Below are 24,489 nucleotides of genomic sequence, written 5' to 3'. Positions count from 1 at the left end.
CTTATATATTCTGCAAGCAGGATATATTGTAATGCAACATGTCACAAAATGGAAATTTCACGAACAGATTAATCAGCCATATATAAAAAAATAAACAAATACGTGGGCAAACATCTCAATCGCACCTTCTGCTACATACATTGTCCTAATATATGATAAGTTTCATAAAGCAGAGTCACAACACACATGTGCTGGTAATAAATTTGTTACAGTGGGCAAACAATGGAAGGGCTGAGGCCCGACCAGACATTGTAACTCCAGCATCTCTATGTTAAAAAGCATTTCTAGGCAATATCTAGCCTCTGAAAAAAATATGCAAGATCCACCGATAAATCTGGCAAAAGTCCCTAACATTTTGTGCATACTTGTGCTCTCACCTGAATGTAGCGCCACCTTGTAGCTGTCGAAGGAAACTGCTGCTCACAAAATGTTTTATCAGAAGGCAAGTTGAGAGGAATCCAAGAGTCAGATGTCCATGGAAAGAACCACTCACTGAAGCAGGAATGTTGGAGGCTTCATATTCGCATAGTTTCCTGTCCAACGTCCACAACGCTCCCAAACGCTCAAAAGCCTCACACCGGGCAAGCCCTCACCGGGTATATCTCTGGCTCCAAGGTAAAGCCAAATCCTGAGCATGCTAGTGCTAGGATCACAGAGCGAGAGAGAGATGGTTCAAGAGCTACTGTCTTGATAAAGGCCTGAAACGGCTAGTGCCTAAGAGTGTCTGACTTTCAGTTATGACTGATTGTGAGAGGGGAAGATGAAGTTTTTCTGCACCCAGCATGCCTTGGGATATACTTATGCAAATGAGGTGAGAGCCAGACCAATCCCATGCTACTCTGCCTAATGCTCCTTATCTGCATAAAAAGAACACTTTCACAACGGAGCAGAGTGGCGCAGCGGAAGCGTGCTGGGCCCATAACCCAGAGGTCGATGGATCGAAACCATCCTCTGCTAATTTTGCTTGATTTTACTTCCAAGGACCAAGCTGTCATTTCCACGCTACCAGCAAGGAAAAGCGCAAGCTTGTGCCAGCTATGTGAGAAAAGACTTCTCAACTATCTGTGTCTGCTGAAATACAAGAGAGGGATCGTCAAAGGCTCCACACTGTACTTTGAAAGTAAAGGCACACAATAATAAGCATGAATGACTGGTGGGACCTTCAAACACTTTTATGTGGAGGCTTTGAATTTCATTCTTCCCTTTTTTGTTCTGCTCTTATCTATCTCCTGGGCATTTCATGGAATGTTCTCTATTTCTCTTCCCTGCTTTGCTTCCCATGCTGCCTCTATGTGTTCATATCTATTATTTGTATTGCTGCTTTCCATTCTTCTCTTCTGCACAGCTTTGTCCTTGGTTTCAATCCCAGTTCCTTACCCTCTACAAAAACTTTCTATTGCTTTTCATGTTGGTATCTAAACCAAATGCACCATTGAAGCTGGTGCATGATAGTCATTGAACTCAGGGTCCTAATGTTTAGAACCGAGAGCGCAAAGATCAGAGGGCGTTGGTGGTATAGTGGTGAGCATAGCTGCCTTCCAAGCAGTTGACCCGGGTTCGATTCCCGGCCAACGCAGTACAAATACTTATATATTCTGCAAGCAGGATATATTTTAAAGCAACATTTCACAAAATGGTAATATAATTAAGAGGTTAATCAGCCATTATATAAAAAATAAACAAATATGTAGGCAAGCATTTCGATCGCCCCTTCTGCTATATTCATTGTCCTAATATATGATAAGTTTCATAAAGCAGAGTCACCACTCACATGTAGTGGTAAAAAAATATGTTACAGTGGGCAGACAATGAAAGGGCTGAGGCCCAACCAGACATTTTAACTCCAGCATCTCTATGTTAAAAAGCATTTCCTAGGCAATATTTAGCCTCTGAAAAAAATATGCAAGATCCAGCAATAAATCTGGCAAAAGTCCCCAACATTTTGTGCATACTTGTGCCCTCACCTGAATGTAGCACCACCTTGTAGCCGTCGGAGGTAACTGCAGCTCACAAAATGTTTCATCAGAGGGCAAGTTTAGAGGAATCCAAAAGGCAGATGTCCATGGAAAGAGCCTCCGACTGCAGCAGGAAGTTTGGATGCTTCAAATTTGCATAGCTTCCAGTCCAACGTCCTCTCATGTACCGAACGCTCCCAAACGCTCTAAAGCCTTATACCGGCAAGCCCTCACCGGGTAGATCTCTGGCTCCCAGGAAAAGCCAAATACTGAGCATGCAAGCACTAGGATCACAGAGAGAGAGAGAGACAGAGAGCTTCGGAGAGCTGTTGTCTTGTTAAAGGCCTGAAACGGCTAGTGCCTAAGAGGGTCTGGACTTTCAGTTGTGACTGATTGTGAGAGGGGAAGATAAAGATTTTCTGCACCCAGCATGCCTTGCGATATACTTAGGCAAATGAGGTGAGAGCCCGACCAATCCCACGTCACTTCTCTGAATGCCTCCTCATCTGCATAAAGAGAACACTTTCACAAAGGAGCAGAGTGGCGCAGCGGAAGCGTGCTGGGCCCATAACCCAGAGGTCGATGGATCGAAACCATCCTCTGCTAATTTTGCTTGATTTTCCTTCCAAGGACCAAGCTGTCATTTCCACATAGCCAGAAAGGAAAAGTGCAAGCTTGTGCCAGCTATGTGAGAAAAGACTTCTCAACTATTCGTGTCTGTGTAATACAAGAGTGATCGTGAAAGGTACAACCCTGTACTTTGAAAGTAAAGACACACAATTATAACCATAAATGACTGACTGGTGGGAGCTTCACACAACTTTCTGGGCATGCTTTGAATTTCATTCTTCCCTTTTTGTTCTGCTCTTATCTATCTCCTGGGCATTTCATGGAATGTTCTCTTTCTCTTCCCTGCTTTGCTTCCCATGCTGCCTATATATGCTCATTTCTACTATTTGTACTGTTGCTTTTCATTTCTTCTCTTCTGCACAACTTTGTCCTTGGTTTCAATCCCCAGTTCCTTACCCTCTGCAAAAAACGTTCTACTGCTTGTCATGTTGGTATCTAAACCAAATGCACCATTGAAGCTGGTGCAAGATAGTCATTGATTTCTGCAACGTAATATTTAGAACCGAGAGCTAACACATCAGAGGGCGTTGGTGGTATAGTGGTGAGCATAGCTGCTTCCCAAGCAGTTGACCCGGGTTCGATTCCCGGCCAACGCACTGAAAATACTTATATATTCTGCAAGCAGGATATATTGTAATGCAACATGTCACAAAATGGAAATTTCACGAACAGATTAATCAGCCATATATAAAAAAATAAACAAATACGTGGGCAAACATCTCAATCGCACCTTCTGCTACATACATTGTCCTAATATATGATAAGTTTCATAAAGCAGAGTCACAACACACATGTGCTGGTAATAAATTTGTTACAGTGGGCAAACAATGGAAGGGCTGAGGCCCGACCAGACATTGTAACTCCAGCATCTCTATGTTAAAAAGCATTTCTAGGCAATATCTAGCCTCTGAAAAAATATGCAAGATCCACCGATAAATCTGGCAAAAGTCCCTAACATTTTGTGCATACTTGTGCTCTCACCTGAATGTAGCGCCACCTTGTAGCTGTCGAAGGAAACTGCTGCTCACAAAATGTTTTATCAGAAGGCAAGTTGAGAGGAATCCAAGAGTCAGATGTCCATGGAAAGAACCACTCACTGAAGCAGGAATGTTGGAGGCTTCATATTCGCATAGTTTCCTGTCCAACGTCCACTCACGTCCCGAACGCTCCCAAACGCTCAAAAGCCTCACACCGGGCAAGCCCTCACCGGGTATATCTCTGGCTCCAAGGTAAAGCCAAATCCTGAGCATGCTAGTGCTAGGATCACAGAGCGAGAGAGAGATGGTTCAAGAGCTACTGTCTTGATAAAGGCCTGAAACGGCTAGTGCCTAAGAGTGTCTGACTTTCAGTTATGACTGATTGTGAGAGGGGAAGATGAAGTTTTTCTGCACCCAGCATGCCTTGGGATATACTTATGCAAATGAGGTGAGAGCCAGACCAATCCCATGCTACTCTGCCTAATGCTCCTTATCTGCATAAAAAGAACACTTTCACAACGGAGCAGAGTGGCGCAGCGGAAGCGTGCTGGGCCCATAACCCAGAGGTCGATGGATCGAAACCATCCTCTGCTAATTTTGCTTGATTTTACTTCCAAGGACCAAGCTGTCATTTCCACGCTACCAGCAAGGAAAAGCGCAAGCTTGTGCCAGCTATGTGAGAAAAGACTTCTCAACTATCTGTGTCTGCTGAAATACAAGAGAGGGATCGTCAAAAGCTCCACACTGTACTTTGAAAGTAAAGGCACACAATAATAAGCATGAATGACTGGTGGGACCTTCAAACACTTTTATGTGGAGGCTTTGAATTTCATTCTTCCCTTTTTTGTTCTGCTCTTATCTATCTCCTGGGCATTTCATGGAATGTTCTCTATTTCTCTTCCCTGCTTTGCTTCCCATGCTGCCTCTATGTGTTCATATCTATTATTTGTATTGCTGCTTTCCATTCTTCTCTTCTGCACAGCTTTGTCCTTAGTTTCAATCCCAGTTCCTTACCCTCTACAAAAACTTTCTATTGCTTTTCATGTTGGTATCTAAACCAAATGCACCATTGAAGCTGGTGCATGATAGTCATTGAACTCAGGGTCCTAATGTTTAGAACCGAGAGCGCAAAGATCAGAGGGCGTTGGTGGTATAGTGGTGAGCATAGCTGCCTTCCAAGCAGTTGACCCGGGTTCGATTCCCGGCCAACGCAGTACAAATACTTATATATTCTGCAAGCAGGATATATTTTAAAGCAACATTTCACAAAATGGTAATATAATTAAGAGGTTAATCAGCCATTATATAAAAAATAAACAAATATGTAGGCAAGCATTTCGATCGCCCCTTCTGCTATATTCATTGTCCTAATATATGATAAGTTTCATAAAGCAGAGTCACCACTCACATGTACTGGTAAAAAAATATGTTACAATGGGCAGACAATGAAAGGGCTGAGGCCCGACCAGACATTTTAACTCCAGCATCTCTATGTTAAAAAGCATTTCCTAGGCAATATTTAGCCTCTGAAAAAAATATGCAAGGTCCAGCAATAAATCTGGCAAAAGTCCCCAACATTTTGTGCATACTTGTGCCCTCACCTGAATGTAGCACCACCTTGTAGCCGTCGGAGGTAACTGCAGCTCACAAAATGTTTCATCAGAGGGCAAGTTTAGAGGAATCCAAAAGGCAGATGTCCATGGAAAGAGCCTCCGACTGCAGCAGGAAGTTTGGATGCTTCAAATTTGCATAGCTTCCAGTCCAACGTCCTCTCATGTACCGAACGCTCCCAAACGCTCTAAAGCCTTATACCGGCAAGCCCTCACCGGGTAGATCTCTGGCTCCCAGGAAAAGCCAAATACTGAGCATGCAAGCACTAGGATCACAGAGAGAGAGAGAGACAGAGAGCGTCGGAGAGCTGTTGTCTTGTTAAAGGCCTGAAACGGCTAGTGCCTAAGAGGGTCTGGACTTTCAGTTGTGACTGATTGTGAGAGGGGAAGATAAAGATTTTCTGCACCCAGCATGCCTTGCGATATACTTAGGCAAATGAGGTGAGAGCCCGACCAATCCCACGTCACTTCTCTGAATGCCTCCTCATCTGCATAAAGAGAACACTTTCACAAAGGAGCAGAGTGGCGCAGCGGAAGCGTGCTGGGCCCATAACCCAGAGGTCGATGGATCGAAACCATCCTCTGCTAATTTTGCTTGATTTTCCTTCCAAGGACCAAGCTGTCATTTCCACATAGCCAGAAAGGAAAAGTGCAAGCTTGTGCCAGCTATGTGAGAAAAGACTTCTCAACTATTCGTGTCTGTGTAATACAAGAGTGATCGTGAAAGGTACAACCCTGTACTTTGAAAGTAAAGACACACAATTATAACCATAAATGACTGACTGGTGGGAGCTTCACACAACTTTCTGGGCATGCTTTGAATTTCATTCTTCCCTTTTTGTTCTGCTCTTATCTATCTCCTGGGCATTTCATGGAATGTTCTCTTTCTCTTCCCTGCTTTGCTTCCCATGCTGCCTATATATGCTCATTTCTACTATTTGTACTGTTGCTTTTCATTTCTTCTCTTCTGCACAACTTTTTCCTTGGTTTCAATCCCCAGTTCCTTACCCTCTGCAAAAAACGTTCTACTGCTTCTCATGTTGGTATCTAAACCAAATGCACCATTGAAGCTGGTGCAAGATAGTCATTGATTTCTGCAACGTAATATTTAGAACCGAGAGCTAACACATCAGAGGGCGTTGGTGGTATAGTGGTGAGCATAGCTGCTTCCCAAGCAGTTGACCCGGGTTCGATTCCCGGCCAACGCACTGAAAATACTTATATATTCTGCAAGCAGGATATATTGTAATGCAACATGTCACAAAATGGAAATTTCACGAACAGATTAATCAGCCATATATAAAAAAATAAACAAATACGTGGGCAAACATCTCAATCGCACCTTCTGCTACATACATTGTCCTAATATATGATAAGTTTCATAAAGCAGAGTCACAACACACATGTGCTGGTAATAAATTTGTTACAGTGGGCAAACAATGGAAGGGCTGAGGCCCGACCAGACATTGTAACTCCAGCATCTCTATGTTAAAAAGCATTTCTAGGCAATATCTAGCCTCTGAAAAAAATATGCAAGATCCACCGATAAATCTGGCAAAAGTCCCTAACATTTTGTGCATACTTGTGCTCTCACCTGAATGTAGCGCCACCTTGTAGCTGTCGAAGGAAACTGCTGCTCACAAAATGTTTTATCAGAAGGCAAGTTGAGAGGAATCCAAGAGTCAGATGTCCATGGAAAGAACCACTCACTGAAGCAGGAATGTTGGAGGCTTCATATTCGCATAGTTTCCTGTCCAACGTCCACAACGCTCCCAAACGCTCAAAAGCCTCACACCGGGCAAGCCCTCACCGGGTATATCTCTGGCTCCAAGGTAAAGCCAAATCCTGAGCATGCTAGTGCTAGGATCACAGAGCGAGAGAGAGATGGTTCAAGAGCTACTGTCTTGATAAAGGCCTGAAACGGCTAGTGCCTAAGAGTGTCTGACTTTCAGTTATGACTGATTGTGAGAGGGGAAGATGAAGTTTTTCTGCACCCAGCATGCCTTGGGATATACTTATGCAAATGAGGTGAGAGCCAGACCAATCCCATGCTACTCTGCCTAATGCTCCTTATCTGCATAAAAAGAACACTTTCACAACGGAGCAGAGTGGCGCAGCGGAAGCGTGCTGGGCCCATAACCCAGAGGTCGATGGATCGAAACCATCCTCTGCTAATTTTGCTTGATTTTACTTCCAAGGACCAAGCTGTCATTTCCACGCTACCAGCAAGGAAAAGCGCAAGCTTGTGCCAGCTATGTGAGAAAAGACTTCTCAACTATCTGTGTCTGCTGAAATACAAGAGAGGGATCGTCAAAGGCTCCACACTGTACTTTGAAAGTAAAGGCACACAATAATAAGCATGAATGACTGGTGGGACCTTCAAACACTTTTATGTGGAGGCTTTGAATTTCATTCTTCCCTTTTTTGTTCTGCTCTTATCTATCTCCTGGGCATTTCATGGAATGTTCTCTATTTCTCTTCCCTGCTTTGCTTCCCATGCTGCCTCTATGTGTTCATATCTATTATTTGTATTGCTGCTTTCCATTCTTCTCTTCTGCACAGCTTTGTCCTTGGTTTCAATCCCAGTTCCTTACCCTCTACAAAAACTTTCTATTGCTTTTCATGTTGGTATCTAAACCAAATGCACCATTGAAGCTGGTGCATGATAGTCATTGAACTCAGGGTCCTAATGTTTAGAACCGAGAGCGCAAAGATCAGAGGGCGTTGGTGGTATAGTGGTGAGCATAGCTGCCTTCCAAGCAGTTGACCCGGGTTCGATTCCCGGCCAACGCAGTACAAATACTTATATATTCTGCAAGCAGGATATATTTTAAAGCAACATTTCACAAAATGGTAATATAATTAAGAGGTTAATCAGCCATTATATAAAAAATAAACAAATATGTAGGCAAGCATTTCGATCGCCCCTTCTGCTATATTCATTGTCCTAATATATGATAAGTTTCATAAAGCAGAGTCACCACTCACATGTAGTGGTAAAAAAATATGTTACAGTGGGCAGACAATGAAAGGGCTGAGGCCCAACCAGACATTTTAACTCCAGCATCTCTATGTTAAAAAGCATTTCCTAGGCAATATTTAGCCTCTGAAAAAAATATGCAAGATCCAGCAATAAATCTGGCAAAAGTCCCCAACATTTTGTGCATACTTGTGCCCTCACCTGAATGTAGCACCACCTTGTAGCCGTCGGAGGTAACTGCAGCTCACAAAATGTTTCATCAGAGGGCAAGTTTAGAGGAATCCAAAAGGCAGATGTCCATGGAAAGAGCCTCCGACTGCAGCAGGAAGTTTGGATGCTTCAAATTTGCATAGCTTCCAGTCCAACGTCCTCTCATGTACCGAACGCTCCCAAACGCTCTAAAGCCTTATACCGGCAAGCCCTCACCGGGTAGATCTCTGGCTCCCAGGAAAAGCCAAATACTGAGCATGCAAGCACTAGGATCACAGAGAGAGAGAGAGACAGAGAGCGTCGGAGAGCTGTTGTCTTGTTAAAGGCCTGAAACGGCTAGTGCCTAAGAGGGTCTGGACTTTCAGTTGTGACTGATTGTGAGAGGGGAAGATAAAGATTTTCTGCACCCAGCATGCCTTGCGATATACTTAGGCAAATGAGGTGAGAGCCCGACCAATCCCACGTCACTTCTCTGAATGCCTCCTCATCTGCATAAAGAGAACACTTTCACAAAGGAGCAGAGTGGCGCAGCGGAAGCGTGCTGGGCCCATAACCCAGAGGTCGATGGATCGAAACCATCCTCTGCTAATTTTGCTTGATTTTCCTTCCAAGGACCAAGCTGTCATTTCCACATAGCCAGAAAGGAAAAGTGCAAGCTTGTGCCAGCTATGTGAGAAAAGACTTCTCAACTATTCGTGTCTGTGTAATACAAGAGTGATCGTGAAAGGTACAACCCTGTACTTTGAAAGTAAAGACACACAATTATAACCATAAATGACTGACTGGTGGGAGCTTCACACAACTTTCTGGGCATGCTTTGAATTTCATTCTTCCCTTTTTGTTCTGCTCTTATCTATCTCCTGGGCATTTCATGGAATGTTCTCTTTCTCTTCCCTGCTTTGCTTCCCATGCTGCCTATATATGCTCATTTCTACTATTTGTACTGTTGCTTTTCATTTCTTCTCTTCTGCACAACTTTGTCCTTGGTTTCAATCCCCAGTTCCTTACCCTCTGCAAAAAACGTTCTACTGCTTGTCATGTTGGTATCTAAACCAAATGCACCATTGAAGCTGGTGCAAGATAGTCATTGATTTCTGCAACGTAATATTTAGAACCGAGAGCTAACACATCAGAGGGCGTTGGTGGTATAGTGGTGAGCATAGCTGCTTCCCAAGCAGTTGACCCGGGTTCGATTCCCGGCCAACGCACTGAAAATACTTATATATTCTGCAAGCAGGATATATTGTAATGCAACATGTCACAAAATGGAAATTTCACGAACAGATTAATCAGCCATATATAAAAAAATAAACAAATACGTGGGCAAACATCTCAATCGCACCTTCTGCTACATACATTGTCCTAATATATGATAAGTTTCATAAAGCAGAGTCACAACACACATGTGCTGGTAATAAATTTGTTACAGTGGGCAAACAATGGAAGGGCTGAGGCCCGACCAGACATTGTAACTCCAGCATCTCTATGTTAAAAAGCATTTCTAGGCAATATCTAGCCTCTGAAAAAATATGCAAGATCCACCGATAAATCTGGCAAAAGTCCCTAACATTTTGTGCATACTTGTGCTCTCACCTGAATGTAGCGCCACCTTGTAGCTGTCGAAGGAAACTGCTGCTCACAAAATGTTTTATCAGAAGGCAAGTTGAGAGGAATCCAAGAGTCAGATGTCCATGGAAAGAACCACTCACTGAAGCAGGAATGTTGGAGGCTTCATATTCGCATAGTTTCCTGTCCAACGTCCACTCACGTCCCGAACGCTCCCAAACGCTCAAAAGCCTCACACCGGGCAAGCCCTCACCGGGTATATCTCTGGCTCCAAGGTAAAGCCAAATCCTGAGCATGCTAGTGCTAGGATCACAGAGCGAGAGAGAGATGGTTCAAGAGCTACTGTCTTGATAAAGGCCTGAAACGGCTAGTGCCTAAGAGTGTCTGACTTTCAGTTATGACTGATTGTGAGAGGGGAAGATGAAGTTTTTCTGCACCCAGCATGCCTTGGGATATACTTATGCAAATGAGGTGAGAGCCAGACCAATCCCATGCTACTCTGCCTAATGCTCCTTATCTGCATAAAAAGAACACTTTCACAACGGAGCAGAGTGGCGCAGCGGAAGCGTGCTGGGCCCATAACCCAGAGGTCGATGGATCGAAACCATCCTCTGCTAATTTTGCTTGATTTTACTTCCAAGGACCAAGCTGTCATTTCCACGCTACCAGCAAGGAAAAGCGCAAGCTTGTGCCAGCTATGTGAGAAAAGACTTCTCAACTATCTGTGTCTGCTGAAATACAAGAGAGGGATCGTCAAAAGCTCCACACTGTACTTTGAAAGTAAAGGCACACAATAATAAGCATGAATGACTGGTGGGACCTTCAAACACTTTTATGTGGAGGCTTTGAATTTCATTCTTCCCTTTTTTGTTCTGCTCTTATCTATCTCCTGGGCATTTCATGGAATGTTCTCTATTTCTCTTCCCTGCTTTGCTTCCCATGCTGCCTCTATGTGTTCATATCTATTATTTGTATTGCTGCTTTCCATTCTTCTCTTCTGCACAGCTTTGTCCTTAGTTTCAATCCCAGTTCCTTACCCTCTACAAAAACTTTCTATTGCTTTTCATGTTGGTATCTAAACCAAATGCACCATTGAAGCTGGTGCATGATAGTCATTGAACTCAGGGTCCTAATGTTTAGAACCGAGAGCGCAAAGATCAGAGGGCGTTGGTGGTATAGTGGTGAGCATAGCTGCCTTCCAAGCAGTTGACCCGGGTTCGATTCCCGGCCAACGAAGTACAAATACTTATATATTCTGCAAGCAGGATATATTTTAAAGCAACATTTCACAAAATGGTAATATAATTAAGAGGTTAATCAGCCATTATATAAAAAATAAACAAATATGTAGGCAAGCATTTCGATCGCCCCTTCTGCTATATTCATTGTCCTAATATATGATAAGTTTCATAAAGCAGAGTCACCACTCACATGTACTGGTAAAAAAATATGTTACAGTGGGCAGACAATGAAAGGGCTGAGGCCCGACCAGACATTTTAACTCCAGCATCTCTATGTTAAAAAGCATTTCCTAGGCAATATTTAGCCTCTGAAAAAAATATGCAAGGTCCAGCAATAAATCTGGCAAAAGTCCCCAACATTTTGTGCATACTTGTGCCCTCACCTGAATGTAGCACCACCTTGTAGCCGTCGGAGGTAACTGCAGCTCACAAAATGTTTCATCAGAGGGCAAGTTTAGAGGAATCCAAAAGGCAGATGTCCATGGAAAGAGCCTCCGACTGCAGCAGGAAGTTTGGATGCTTCAAATTTGCATTGCTTCCAGTCCAACGTCCTCTCATGTACCGAACGCTCCCAAACGCTCTAAAGCCTTATACCGGCAAGCCCTCACCGGGTAGATCTCTGGCTCCCAGGAAAAGCCAAATACTGAGCATGCAAGCACTAGGATCACAGAGAGAGAGAGAGACAGAGAGCGTCGGAGAGCTGTTGTCTTGTTAAAGGCCTGAAACGGCTAGTGCCTAAGAGGGTCTGGACTTTCAGTTGTGACTGATTGTGAGAGGGGAAGATAAAGATTTTCTGCACCCAGCATGCCTTGCGATATACTTAGGCAAATGAGGTGAGAGCCCGACCAATCCCACGTCACTTCTCTGAATGCCTCCTCATCTGCATAAAGAGAACACTTTCACAAAGGAGCAGAGTGGCGCAGCGGAAGCGTGCTGGGCCCATAACCCAGAGGTCGATGGATCGAAACCATCCTCTGCTAATTTTGCTTGATTTTCCTTCCAAGGACCAAGCTGTCATTTCCACATAGCCAGAAAGGAAAAGTGCAAGCTTGTGCCAGCTATGTGAGAAAAGACTTCTCAACTATTCGTGTCTGTGTAATACAAGAGTGATCGTGAAAGGTACAACCCTGTACTTTGAAAGTAAAGACACACAATTATAACCATAAATGACTGACTGGTGGGAGCTTCACACAACTTTCTGGGCATGCTTTGAATTTCATTCTTCCCTTTTTGTTCTGCTCTTATCTATCTCCTGGGCATTTCATGGAATGTTCTCTTTCTCTTCCCTGCTTTGCTTCCCATGCTGCCTATATATGCTCATTTCTACTATTTGTACTGTTGCTTTTCATTTCTTCTCTTCTGCACAACTTTGTCCTTGGTTTCAATCCCCAGTTCCTTACCCTCTGCAAAAAACGTTCTACTGCTTCTCATGTTGGTATCTAAACCAAATGCACCATTGAAGCTGGTGCAAGATAGTCATTGATTTCTGCAACGTAATATTTAGAACCGAGAGCTAACACATCAGAGGGCGTTGGTGGTATAGTGGTGAGCATAGCTGCTTCCCAAGCAGTTGACCCGGGTTCGATTCCCGGCCAACGCACTGAAAATACTTATATATTCTGCAAGCAGGATATATTGTAATGCAACATGTCACAAAATGGAAATTTCACAAACAGATTAATCAGCCATATATAAAAAAATAAACAAATACGTGGGCAAACATCTCAATCGCACCTTCTGCTACATACATTGTCCTAATATATGATAAGTTTCATAAAGCAGAGTCACAACACACATGTGCTGGTAATAAATTTGTTACAGTGGGCAAACAATGGAAGGGCTGAGGCCCGACCAGACATTGTAACTCCAGCATCTCTATGTTAAAAAGCATTTCTAGGCAATATCTAGCCTCTGAAAAAAATATGCAAGATCCACCGATAAATCTGGCAAAAGTCCCTAACATTTTGTGCATACTTGTGCTCTCACCTGAATGTAGCGCCACCTTGTAGCTGTCGAAGGAAACTGCTGCTCACAAAATGTTTTATCAGAAGGCAAGTTGAGAGGAATCCAAGAGTCAGATGTCCATGGAAAGAACCACTCACTGAAGCAGGAATGTTGGAGGCTTCATATTCGCATAGTTTCCTGTCCAACGTCCACAACGCTCCCAAACGCTCAAAAGCCTCACACCGGGCAAGCCCTCACCGGGTATATCTCTGGCTCCAAGGTAAAGCCAAATCCTGAGCATGCTAGTGCTAGGATCACAGAGCGAGAGAGAGATGGTTCAAGAGCTACTGTCTTGATAAAGGCCTGAAACGGCTAGTGCCTAAGAGTGTCTGACTTTCAGTTATGACTGATTGTGAGAGGGGAAGATGAAGTTTTTCTGCACCCAGCATGCCTTGGGATATACTTATGCAAATGAGGTGAGAGCCAGACCAATCCCATGCTACTCTGCCTAATGCTCCTTATCTGCATAAAAAGAACACTTTCACAACGGAGCAGAGTGGCGCAGCGGAAGCGTGCTGGGCCCATAACCCAGAGGTCGATGGATCGAAACCATCCTCTGCTAATTTTGCTTGATTTTACTTCCAAGGACCAAGCTGTCATTTCCACGCTACCAGCAAGGAAAAGCGCAAGCTTGTGCCAGCTATGTGAGAAAAGACTTCTCAACTATCTGTGTCTGCTGAAATACAAGAGAGGGATCGTCAAAGGCTCCACACTGTACTTTGAAAGTAAAGGCACACAATAATAAGCATGAATGACTGGTGGGACCTTCAAACACTTTTATGTGGAGGCTTTGAATTTCATTCTTCCCTTTTTTGTTCTGCTCTTATCTATCTCCTGGGCATTTCATGGAATGTTCTCTATTTCTCTTCCCTGCTTTGCTTCCCATGCTGCCTCTATGTGTTCATATCTATTATTTGTATTGCTGCTTTCCATTCTTCTCTTCTGCACAGCTTTGTCCTTGGTTTCAATCCCAGTTCCTTACCCTCTACAAAAACTTTCTATTGCTTTTCATGTTGGTATCTAAACCAAATGCACCATTGAAGCTGGTGCATGATAGTCATTGAACTCAGGGTCCTAATGTTTAGAACCGAGAGCGCAAAGATCAGAGGGCGTTGGTGGTATAGTGGTGAGCATAGCTGCCTTCCAAGCAGTTGACCCGGGTTCGATTCCCGGCCAACGCAGTACAAATACTTATATATTCTGCAAGCAGGATATATTTTAAAGCAACATTTCACAAAATGGTAATATAATTAAGAGGTTAATCAGCCATTATATAAAAAATAAACAAATATGTAGGCAAGCATTTCGATCGCCCCTTCTGCTATATTCATTGTCCTAATATATGATAAGTTTCATAAAGCAGAGTCACCACTCACATGTAGTGGTAAAAAAATATGTTACAGTGGGCAGACAATGAAAGGGCTGAGGCCCAACCAGACATTTTAACTCCAGCATCTCTATGTTAAAAAGCATTTCCTAGGCAATATTTAGCCTCTGAAAAAAATATGCAAGATCCAGCAATAAATCTGGCAAAAGTCCCCAACATTTTGTGCATACTTGTGCCCTCACCTGAATGTAGCACCACCTTGTAGCCGTCGGAGGTAACTGCAGCTCACAAAATGTTTCATCAGAGGGCAAGTTTAGAGGAATCCAAAAGGCAGATGTCCATGGAAAGAGCCTCCGACTGCAGCAGGAAGTTTGGATGCTTCAAATTTGCATAGCTTCCAGTCCAACGTCCTCTCATGTACCGAACGCTCCCAAACGCTCTAAAGCCTTATACCGGCAAGCCCTCACCGGGTAGATCTCTGGCTCCCAGGAAAAGCCAAATACTGAGCATGCAAGCACTAGGATCACAGAGAGAGAGAGAAACAGAGAGCGTCGGAGAGCTGTTGTCTTGTTAAAGGCCTGAAACGGCTAGTGCCTAAGAGGGTCTGGACTTTCAGTTGTGACTGATTGTGAGAGGGGAAGATAAAGATTTTCTGCACCCAGCATGCCTTGCGATATACTTAGGCAAATGAGGTGAGAGCCCGACCAATCCCACGTCACTTCTCTGAATGCCTCCTCATCTGCATAAAGAGAACACTTTCACAAAGGAGCAGAGTGGCGCAGCGGAAGCGTGCTGGGCCCATAACCCAGAGGTCGATGGATCGAAACCATCCTCTGCTAATTTTGCTTGATTTTCCTTCCAAGGACCAAGCTGTCATTTCCACATAGCCAGAAAGGAAAAGTGCAAGCTTGTGCCAGCTATGTGAGAAAAGACTTCTCAACTATTCGTGTCTGTGTAATACAAGAGTGATCGTGAAAGGTACAACCCTGTACTTTGAAAGTAAAGACACACAATTATAACCATAAATGACTGACTGGTGGGAGCTTCACACAACTTTCTGGGCATGCTTTGAATTTCATTCTTCCCTTTTTGTTCTGCTCTTATCTATCTCCTGGGCATTTCATGGAATGTTCTCTTTCTCTTCCCTGCTTTGCTTCCCATGCTGCCTATATATGCTCATTTCTACTATTTGTACTGTTGCTTTTCATTTCTTCTCTTCTGCACAACTTTGTCCTTGGTTTCAATCCCCAGTTCCTTACCCTCTGCAAAAAACGTTCTACTGCTTCTCATGTTGGTATCTAAACCAAATGCACCATTGAAGCTGGTGCAAGATAGTCATTGATTTCTGCAACGTAATATTTAGAACCGAGAGCTAACACATCAGAGGGCGTTGGTGGTATAGTGGTGAGCATAGCTGCTTCCCAAGCAGTTGACCCGGGTTCGATTCCCGGCCAACGCACTGAAAATACTTATATATTCTGCAAGCAGGATATATTGTAATGCAACATGTCACAAAATGGAAATTTCACGAACAGATTAATCAGCCATATATAAAAAAATAAACAAATACGTGGGCAAACATCTCAATCGCACCTTCTGCTACATACATTGTCCTAATATATGATAAGTTTCATAAAGCAGAGTCACAACACACTTGTGCTGGTAATAAATTTGTTACAGTGGGCAAACAATGGAAGGGCTGAGGCCCGACCAGACATTGTAACTCCAGCATCTCTATGTTAAAAAGCATTTCTAGGCAATATCTAGCCTCTGAAAAAATATGCAAGATCCACCGATAAATCTGGCAAAAGTCCCTAACATTTTGTGCATACTTGTGCTCTCACCTGAATGTAGCGCCACCTTGTAGCTGTCGAAGGAAACTGCTGCTCACAAAATGTTTTATCAGAAGGCAAGTTGAGAGGAATCCAAGAGTCAGATGTCCATGGAAAGAACCACTCACTGAAGCAGGAATGTTGGAGGCTTCATATTCGCATAGTTTCCTGTCCAACGTCCACTCACGTCCCGAACGCTCCCAAACGCTCAAAAGCCTCACACCGGGCAAGCCCTCACCGGGTATATCTCTGGCTCCAAGGTAAAGCCAAATCCTGAGCATGCTAGTGCTAGGATCACAGAGCGAGAGAGAGATGGTTCAAGAGCTACTGTCTTGATAAAGGCCTGAAACGGCTAGTGCCTAAGAGTGTCTGACTTTCAGTTATGACTGATTGTGAGAGGGGAATATGAAGTTTTTCTGCACCCAGCATGCCTTGGGATATACTTATGCAAATGAGGTGAGAGCCAGACCAATCCCATGCTACTCTGCCTAATGCTCCTTATCTGCATAAAAAGAACACTTTCACAACGGAGCAGAGTGGCGCAGCGGAAGCGTGCTGGGCCCATAACCCAGAGGTCGATGGATCGAAACCATCCTCTGCTAATTTTGCTTGATTTTACTTCCAAGGACCAAGCTGTCATTTCCACGCTACCAGCAAGGAAAAGCGCAAGCTTGTGCCAGCTATGTGAGAAAAGACTTCTCAACTATCTGTGTCTGCTGAAATACAAGAGAGGGATCGTCAAAAGCTCCACACTGTACTTTGAAAGTAAAGGCACACAATAATAAGCATGAATGACTGGTGGGACCTTCAAACACTTTTATGTGGAGGCTTTGAATTTCATTCTTCCCTTTTTTGTTCTGCTCTTATCTATCTCCTGGGCATTTCATGGAATGTTCTCTATTTCTCTTCCCTGCTTTGCTTCCCATGCTGCCTCTATGTGTTCATATCTATTATTTGTATTGCTGCTTTCCATTCTTCTCTTCTGCACAGCTTTGTCCTTAGTTTCAATCCCAGTTCCTTACCCTCTACAAAAACTTTCTATTGCTTTTCATGTTGGTATCTAAACCAAATGCACCATTGAAGCTGGTGCATGATAGTCATTGAACTCAGGGTCCTAATGTTTAGAACCGAGAGCGCAAAGATCAGAGGGCGTTGGTGGTATAGTGGTGAGCATAGCTGCCTTCCAAGCAGTTGACCCGGGTTCGATTCCCGGCCAACGCAGTACAAATACTTATATATTCTGCAAGCAGGATATATTTTAAAGCAACATTTCACAAAATGGTAATATAATTAAGAGGTTAATCAGCCATTATATAAAAAATAAACAAATATGTAGGCAAGCATTTCGATCGCCCCTTCTGCTATATTCATTGTCCTAATATATGATAAGTTTCATAAAGCAGAGTCACCACTCACATGTACTGGTAAAAAAATATGTTACAGTGGGCAGACAATGAAAGGGCTGAGGCCCGACCAGACATTTTAACTCCAGCATCTCTATGTTAAAAAGCATTTCCTAGGCAATATTTAGCCTCTGAAAAAAATATGCAAGGTCCAGCAATAAATCTGGCAAAAGTCCCCAACATTTTGTGCATACTTGTGCCCTCACCTGAATGTAGCACCACCTTGTAGCCGTCGGAGGTAACTGCAGCTCACAAAATGTTTCATCAGAGGGCAAGTTTAGAGGAATCCAAAAGGCAGATGTCCATGGAAAGAGCCTCCGACTGCAGCAGGAAGTTTGGATGCTTCAAATTTGCATAGCTTCCAGTCCAACGTCCTCTCATGTACCGAACGCTCCCAAACGCTCTAAAGCCTTATACCGGCAAGCCCTCACCGGGTAGATCTCTGGCTCCCAGGAAAAGCCAAATACTGAGCATGCAAGCACTAGGATCACAGAGAGAGAGAGAGACAGAGAGCGTCGGAGAGCTGTTGTCTTGTTAAAGGCCTGAAACGGCTAGTGCCTAAGAGGGTCTGGACTTTCAGTTGTGACTGATTGTGAGAGGGGAAGATAAAGATTTTCTGCACCCAGCATGCCTTGCGATATACTTAGGCAAATGAGGTGAGAGCCCGACCAATCCCACGTCACTTCTCTGAATGCCTCCTCATCTGCATAAAGAGAACACTTTCACAAAGGAGCAGAGTGGCGCAGCGGAAGCGTGCTGGGCCCATAACCCAGAGGTCGATGGATCGAAACCATCCTCTGCTAATTTTGCTTGATTTTCCTTCCAAGGACCAAGCTGTCATTTCCACATAGCCAGAAAGGAAAAGTGCAAGCTTGTGCCAGCTATGTGAGAAAAGACTTCTCAACTATTCGTGTCTGTGTAATACAAGAGTGATCGTGAAAGGTACAACCCTGTACTTTGAAAGTAAAGACACACAATTATAACCATAAATGACTGACTGGTGGGAGCTTCACACAACTTTCTGGGCATGCTTTGAATTTCATTCTTCCCTTTTTGTTCTGCTCTTATCTATCTCCTGGGCATTTCATGGAATGTTCTCTTTCTCTTCCCTGCTTTGCTTCCCATGCTGCCTATATATGCTCATTTCTACTATTTGTACTGTTGCTTTTCATTTCTTCTCTTCTGCACAACTTTGTCCTTGGTTTCAATCCCCAGTTCCTTACCCTCTGCAAAAAACGTTCTACTGCTTCTCATGTTGGTATCTAAACCAAATGCACCATTGAAGCTGGTGCAAGATAGTCATTGATTTCTGCAACGTAATATTTAGAACCGAGAGCTAACACATCAGAGGGCGTTGGTGGTATAGTGGTGAGCATAGCTGCTTCCCAAGCAGTTGACCCGGGTTCGATTCCCGGCCAACGCACTGAAAATACTTATATATTCTGCAAGCAGGATATATTGTAATGCAACATGTCACAAAATGGAAATTTCACGAACAGATTAATCAGCCATATATAAAAAAATAAACAAATACGTGGGCAAACATCTCAATCGCACCTTCTGCTACATACATTGTCCTAATATATGATAAGTTTCATAAAGCAGAGTCACAACACACATGTGCTGGTAATAAATTTGTTACAGTGGGCAAACAATGGAAGGGCTGAGGCCCGACCAGACATTGTAACTCCAGCATCTCTATGTTAAAAAGCATTTCTAGGCAATATCTAGCCTCTGAAAAAAATATGCAAGATCCACCGATAAATCTGGCAAAAGTCCCTTACATTTTGTGCATACTTGTGCTCTCACCTGAATGTAGCGCCACCTTGTAGCTGTCGAAGGAAACTGCTGCTCACAAAATGTTTTATCAGAAGGCAAGTTGAGAGGAATCCAAGAGTCAGATGTCCATGGAAAGAACCACTCACTGAAGCAGGAATGTTGGAGGCTTCATATTCGCATAGTTTCCTGTCCAACGTCCACAACGCTCCCAAACGCTCAAAAGCCTCACACCGGGCAAGCCCTCACCGGGTATATCTCTGGCTCCAAGGTAAAGCCAAATCCTGAGCATGCTAGTGCTAGGATCACAGAGCGAGAGAGAGATGGTTCAAGAGCTACTGTCTTGATAAAGGCCTGAAACGGCTAGTGCCTAAGAGTGTCTGACTTTCAGTTATGACTGATTGTGAGAGGGGAAGATGAAGTTTTTCTGCACCCAGCATGCCTTGGGATATACTTATGCAAATGAGGTGAGAGCCAGACCAATCCCATGCTACTCTGCCTAATGCTCCTTATCTGCATAAAAAGAACACTTTCACAACGGAGCAGAGTGGCGCAGCGGAAGCGTGCTGGGCCCATAACCCAGAGGTCGATGGATCGAAACCATCCTCTGCTAATTTTGCTTGATTTTACTTCCAAGGACCAAGCTGTCATTTCCACGCTACCAGCAAGGAAAAGCGCAAGCTTGTGCCAGCTATGTGAGAAAAGACTTCTCAACTATCTGTGTCTGCTGAAATACAAGAGAGGGATCGTCAAAGGCTCCACACTGTACTTTGAAAGTAAAGGCACACAATAATAAGCATGAATGACTGGTGGGACCTTCAAACACTTTTATGTGGAGGCTTTGAATTTCATTCTTCCCTTTTTTGTTCTGCTCTTATCTATCTCCTGGGCATTTCATGGAATGTTCTCTATTTCTCTTCCCTGCTTTGCTTCCCATGCTGCCTCTATGTGTTCATATCTATTATTTGTATTGCTGCTTTCCATTCTTCTCTTCTGCACAGCTTTGTCCTTGGTTTCAATCCCAGTTCCTTACCCTCTACAAAAACTTTCTATTGCTTTTCATGTTGGTATCTAAACCAAATGCACCATTGAAGCTGGTGCATGATAGTCATTGAACTCAGGGTCCTAATGTTTAGAACCGAGAGCGCAAAGATCAGAGGGCGTTGGTGGTATAGTGGTGAGCATAGCTGCCTTCCAAGCAGTTGACCCGGGTTCGATTCCCGGCCAACGCAGTACAAATACTTATATATTCTGCAAGCAGGATATATTTTAAAGCAACATTTCACAAAATGGTAATATAATTAAGAGGTTAATCAGCCATTATATAAAAAATAAACAAATATGTAGGCAAGCATTTCGATCGCCCCTTCTGCTATATTCATTGTCCTAATATATGATAAGTTTCATAAAGCAGAGTCACCACTCACATGTAGTGGTAAAAAAATATGTTACAGTGGGCAGACAATGAAAGGGCTGAGGCCCAACCAGACATTTTAACTCCAGCATCTCTATGTTAAAAAGCATTTCCTAGGCAATATTTAGCCTCTGAAAAAAATATGCAAGATCCAGCAATAAATCTGGCAAAAGTCCCCAACATTTTGTGCATACTTGTGCCCTCACCTGAATGTAGCACCACCTTGTAGCCGTCGGAGGTAACTGCAGCTCACAAAATGTTTCATCAGAGGGCAAGTTTAGAGGAATCCAAAAGGCAGATGTCCATGGAAAGAGCCTCCGACTGCAGCAGGAAGTTTGGATGCTTCAAATTTGCATAGCTTCCAGTCCAACGTCCTCTCATGTACCGAACGCTCCCAAACGCTCTAAAGCCTTATACCGGCAAGCCCTCACCGGGTAGATCTCTGGCTCCCAGGAAAAGCCAAATACTGAGCATGCAAGCACTAGGATCACAGAGAGAGAGAGAGACAGAGAGCGTCGGAGAGCTGTTGTCTTGTTAAAGGCCTGAAACGGCTAGTGCCTAAGAGGGTCTGGACTTTCAGTTGTGACTGATTGTGAGAGGGGAAGATAAAGATTTTCTGCACCCAGCATGCCTTGCGATATACTTAGGCAAATGAGGTGAGAGCCCGACCAATCCCACGTCACTTCTCTGAATGCCTCCTCATCTGCATAAAGAGAACACTTTCACAAAGGAGCAGAGTGGCGCAGCGGAAGCGTGCTGGGCCCATAACCCAGAGGTCGATGGATCGAAACCATCCTCCGCTAATTTTGCTTGATTTTCCTTCCAAGGACCAAGCTGTCATTTCCACATAGCCAGAAAGGAAAAGTGCAAGCTTGTGCCAGCTATGTGAGAAAAGACTTCTCAACTATTCGTGTCTGTGTAATACAAGAGTGATCGTGAAAGGTACAACCCTGTACTTTGAAAGTAAAGACACACAATTATAACCATAAATGACTGACTGGTGGGAGCTTCACACAACTTTCTGGGCATGCTTTGAATTTCATTCTTCCCTTTTTGTTCTGCTCTTATCTATCTCCTGGGCATTTCATGGAATGTTCTCTTTCTCTTCCCTGCTTTGCTTCCCATGCTGCCTATATATGCTCATTTCTACTATTTGTACTGTTGCTTTTCATTTCTTCTCTTCTGCACAACTTTGTCCTTGGTTTCAATCCCCAGTTCCTTACCCTCTGCAAAAAACGTTCTACTGCTTCTCATGTTGGTATCTAAACCAAATGCACCATTGAAGCTGGTGCAAGATAGTCATTGATTTCTGCAACGTAATATTTAGAACCGAGAGCTAACACATCAGAGGGCGTTGGTGGTATAGTGGTGAGCATAGCTGCTTCCCAAGCAGTTGACCCGGGTTCGATTCCCGGCCAACGCACTGAAAATACTTATATATTCTGCAAGCAGGATATATTGTAATGCAACATGTCACAAAATGGAAATTTCACGAACAGATTAATCAGCCATATATAAAAAAATAAACAAATACGTGGGCAAACATCTCAATCGCACCTTCTGCTACATACATTGTCCTAATATATGATAAGTTTCATAAAGCAGAGTCACAACACACTTGTGCTGGTAATAAATTTGTTACAGTGGGCAAACAATGGAAGGGCTGAGGCCCGCTGAGGCCCGACCAGACATTGTAACTCCAGCATCTCTATGTTAAAAAGCATTTCTAGGCAATATCTAGCCTCTGAAAAAATATGCAAGATCCACCGATAAATCTGGCAAAAGTCCCTAACATTTTGTGCATACTTGTGCTCTCACCTGAATGTAGCGCCACCTTGTAGCTGTCGAAGGAAACTGCTGCTCACAAAATGTTTTATCAGAAGGCAAGTTGAGAGGAATCCAAGAGTCAGATGTCCATGGAAAGAACCACTCACTGAAGCAGGAATGTTGGAGGCTTCATATTCGCATAGTTTCCTGTCCAACGTCCACTCACGTCCCGAACGCTCCCAAACGCTCAAAAGCCTCACACCGGGCAAGCCCTCACCGGGTATATCTCTGGCTCCAAGGTAAAGCCAAATCCTGAGCATGCTAGTGCTAGGATCACAGAGCGAGAGAGAGATGGTTCAAGAGCTACTGTCTTGATAAAGGCCTGAAACGGCTAGTGCCTAAGAGTGTCTGACTTTCAGTTATGACTGATTGTGAGAGGGGAATATGAAGTTTTTCTGCACCCAGCATGCCTTGGGATATACTTATGCAAATGAGGTGAGAGCCAGACCAATCCCATGCTACTCTGCCTAATGCTCCTTATCTGCATAAAAAGAACACTTTCACAACGGAGCAGAGTGGCGCAGCGGAAGCGTGCTGGGCCCATAACCCAGAGGTCGATGGATCGAAACCATCCTCTGCTAATTTTGCTTGATTTTACTTCCAAGGACCAAGCTGTCATTTCCACGCTACCAGCAAGGAAAAGCGCAAGCTTGTGCCAGCTATGTGAGAAAAGACTTCTCAACTATCTGTGTCTGCTGAAATACAAGAGAGGGATCGTCAAAAGCTCCACACTGTACTTTGAAAGTAAAGGCACACAATAATAAGCATGAATGACTGGTGGGACCTTCAAACACTTTTATGTGGAGGCTTTGAATTTCATTCTTCCCTTTTTTGTTCTGCTCTTATCTATCTCCTGGGCATTTCATGGAATGTTCTCTATTTCTCTTCCCTGCTTTGCTTCCCATGCTGCCTCTATGTGTTCATATCTATTATTTGTATTGCTGCTTTCCATTCTTCTCTTCTGCACAGCTTTGTCCTTAGTTTCAATCCCAGTTCCTTACCCTCTACAAAAACTTTCTATTGCTTTTCATGTTGGTATCTAAACCAAATGCACCATTGAAGCTGGTGCATGATAGTCATTGAACTCAGGGTCCTAATGTTTAGAACCGAGAGCGCAAAGATCAGAGGGCGTTGGTGGTATAGTGGTGAGCATAGCTGCCTTCCAAGCAGTTGACCCGGGTTCGATTCCCGGCCAACGCAGTACAAATACTTATATATTCTGCAAGCAGGATATATTTTAAAGCAACATTTCACAAAATGGTAATATAATTAAGAGGTTAATCAGCCATTATATAAAAAATAAACAAATATGTAGGCAAGCATTTCGATCGCCCCTTCTGCTATATTCATTGTCCTAATATATGATAAGTTTCATAAAGCAGAGTCACCACTCACATGTACTGGTAAAAAAATATGTTACAGTGGGCAGACAATGAAAGGGCTGAGGCCCGACCAGACATTTTAACTCCAGCATCTCTATGTTAAAAAGCATTTCCTAGGCAATATTTAGCCTCTGAAAAAAATATGCAAGGTCCAGCAATAAATCTGGCAAAAGTCCCCAACATTTTGTGCATACTTGTGCCCTCACCTGAATGTAGCACCACCTTGTAGCCGTCGGAGGTAACTGCAGCTCACAAAATGTTTCATCAGAGGGCAAGTTTAGAGGAATCCAAAAGGCAGATGTCCATGGAAAGAGCCTCCGACTGCAGCAGGAAGTTTGGATGCTTCAAATTTGCA

General features: G+C 43.6%; 14 non-coding genes across 14 annotated transcripts; all 14 read left to right on the top strand.

The window, feature by feature from the left end:
* The first annotated feature begins 1,504 nt into the window (after nt 1-1,504).
* On the top strand, nt 1,505-1,576 carry TRNAG-UCC (transfer RNA glycine (anticodon UCC)). The gene has a single exon. It is a non-coding gene; the product is annotated as a tRNA-Gly (tRNA).
* Nucleotides 1,577-3,109: 1,533 nt separating this feature from the next.
* Nucleotides 3,110-3,181, top strand: TRNAG-CCC (transfer RNA glycine (anticodon CCC)). Its single transcript has one exon. It is a non-coding gene; the product is annotated as a tRNA-Gly (tRNA).
* A 1,522-nt stretch (nt 3,182-4,703) lies between these two features.
* TRNAG-UCC (transfer RNA glycine (anticodon UCC)) lies at nt 4,704-4,775 on the top strand. Its single transcript has one exon. It is a non-coding gene; the product is annotated as a tRNA-Gly (tRNA).
* Nucleotides 4,776-6,308: 1,533 nt separating this feature from the next.
* TRNAG-CCC (transfer RNA glycine (anticodon CCC)) lies at nt 6,309-6,380 on the top strand. Its single transcript has one exon. It is a non-coding gene; the product is annotated as a tRNA-Gly (tRNA).
* Nucleotides 6,381-7,893: 1,513 nt separating this feature from the next.
* Nucleotides 7,894-7,965, top strand: TRNAG-UCC (transfer RNA glycine (anticodon UCC)). The gene has a single exon. It is a non-coding gene; the product is annotated as a tRNA-Gly (tRNA).
* A 1,533-nt stretch (nt 7,966-9,498) lies between these two features.
* Nucleotides 9,499-9,570, top strand: TRNAG-CCC (transfer RNA glycine (anticodon CCC)). Its single transcript has one exon. It is a non-coding gene; the product is annotated as a tRNA-Gly (tRNA).
* Nucleotides 9,571-12,697: 3,127 nt separating this feature from the next.
* Nucleotides 12,698-12,769, top strand: TRNAG-CCC (transfer RNA glycine (anticodon CCC)). Its single transcript has one exon. It is a non-coding gene; the product is annotated as a tRNA-Gly (tRNA).
* Nucleotides 12,770-14,282: 1,513 nt separating this feature from the next.
* TRNAG-UCC (transfer RNA glycine (anticodon UCC)) lies at nt 14,283-14,354 on the top strand. Its single transcript has one exon. It is a non-coding gene; the product is annotated as a tRNA-Gly (tRNA).
* A 1,533-nt stretch (nt 14,355-15,887) lies between these two features.
* Nucleotides 15,888-15,959, top strand: TRNAG-CCC (transfer RNA glycine (anticodon CCC)). Its single transcript has one exon. It is a non-coding gene; the product is annotated as a tRNA-Gly (tRNA).
* A 1,522-nt stretch (nt 15,960-17,481) lies between these two features.
* TRNAG-UCC (transfer RNA glycine (anticodon UCC)) lies at nt 17,482-17,553 on the top strand. Its single transcript has one exon. It is a non-coding gene; the product is annotated as a tRNA-Gly (tRNA).
* A 1,533-nt stretch (nt 17,554-19,086) lies between these two features.
* TRNAG-CCC (transfer RNA glycine (anticodon CCC)) lies at nt 19,087-19,158 on the top strand. The gene has a single exon. It is a non-coding gene; the product is annotated as a tRNA-Gly (tRNA).
* Nucleotides 19,159-20,671: 1,513 nt separating this feature from the next.
* TRNAG-UCC (transfer RNA glycine (anticodon UCC)) lies at nt 20,672-20,743 on the top strand. Its single transcript has one exon. It is a non-coding gene; the product is annotated as a tRNA-Gly (tRNA).
* Nucleotides 20,744-22,276: 1,533 nt separating this feature from the next.
* Nucleotides 22,277-22,348, top strand: TRNAG-CCC (transfer RNA glycine (anticodon CCC)). The gene has a single exon. It is a non-coding gene; the product is annotated as a tRNA-Gly (tRNA).
* A 1,532-nt stretch (nt 22,349-23,880) lies between these two features.
* TRNAG-UCC (transfer RNA glycine (anticodon UCC)) lies at nt 23,881-23,952 on the top strand. The gene has a single exon. It is a non-coding gene; the product is annotated as a tRNA-Gly (tRNA).
* The last annotated feature ends 537 nt before the right edge of the window (nt 23,953-24,489 follow it).

This window comes from Lissotriton vulgaris, chromosome 9, assembly GCF_964263255.1.
Source record: "Lissotriton vulgaris chromosome 9, aLisVul1.2, whole genome shotgun sequence".
Lineage (NCBI taxonomy): Eukaryota > Metazoa > Chordata > Amphibia > Caudata > Salamandridae > Lissotriton > Lissotriton vulgaris.
The sequence above is the reverse complement of the archived record's forward strand: the minus strand, read 5'-3'. Positions and strand labels throughout refer to the sequence as shown.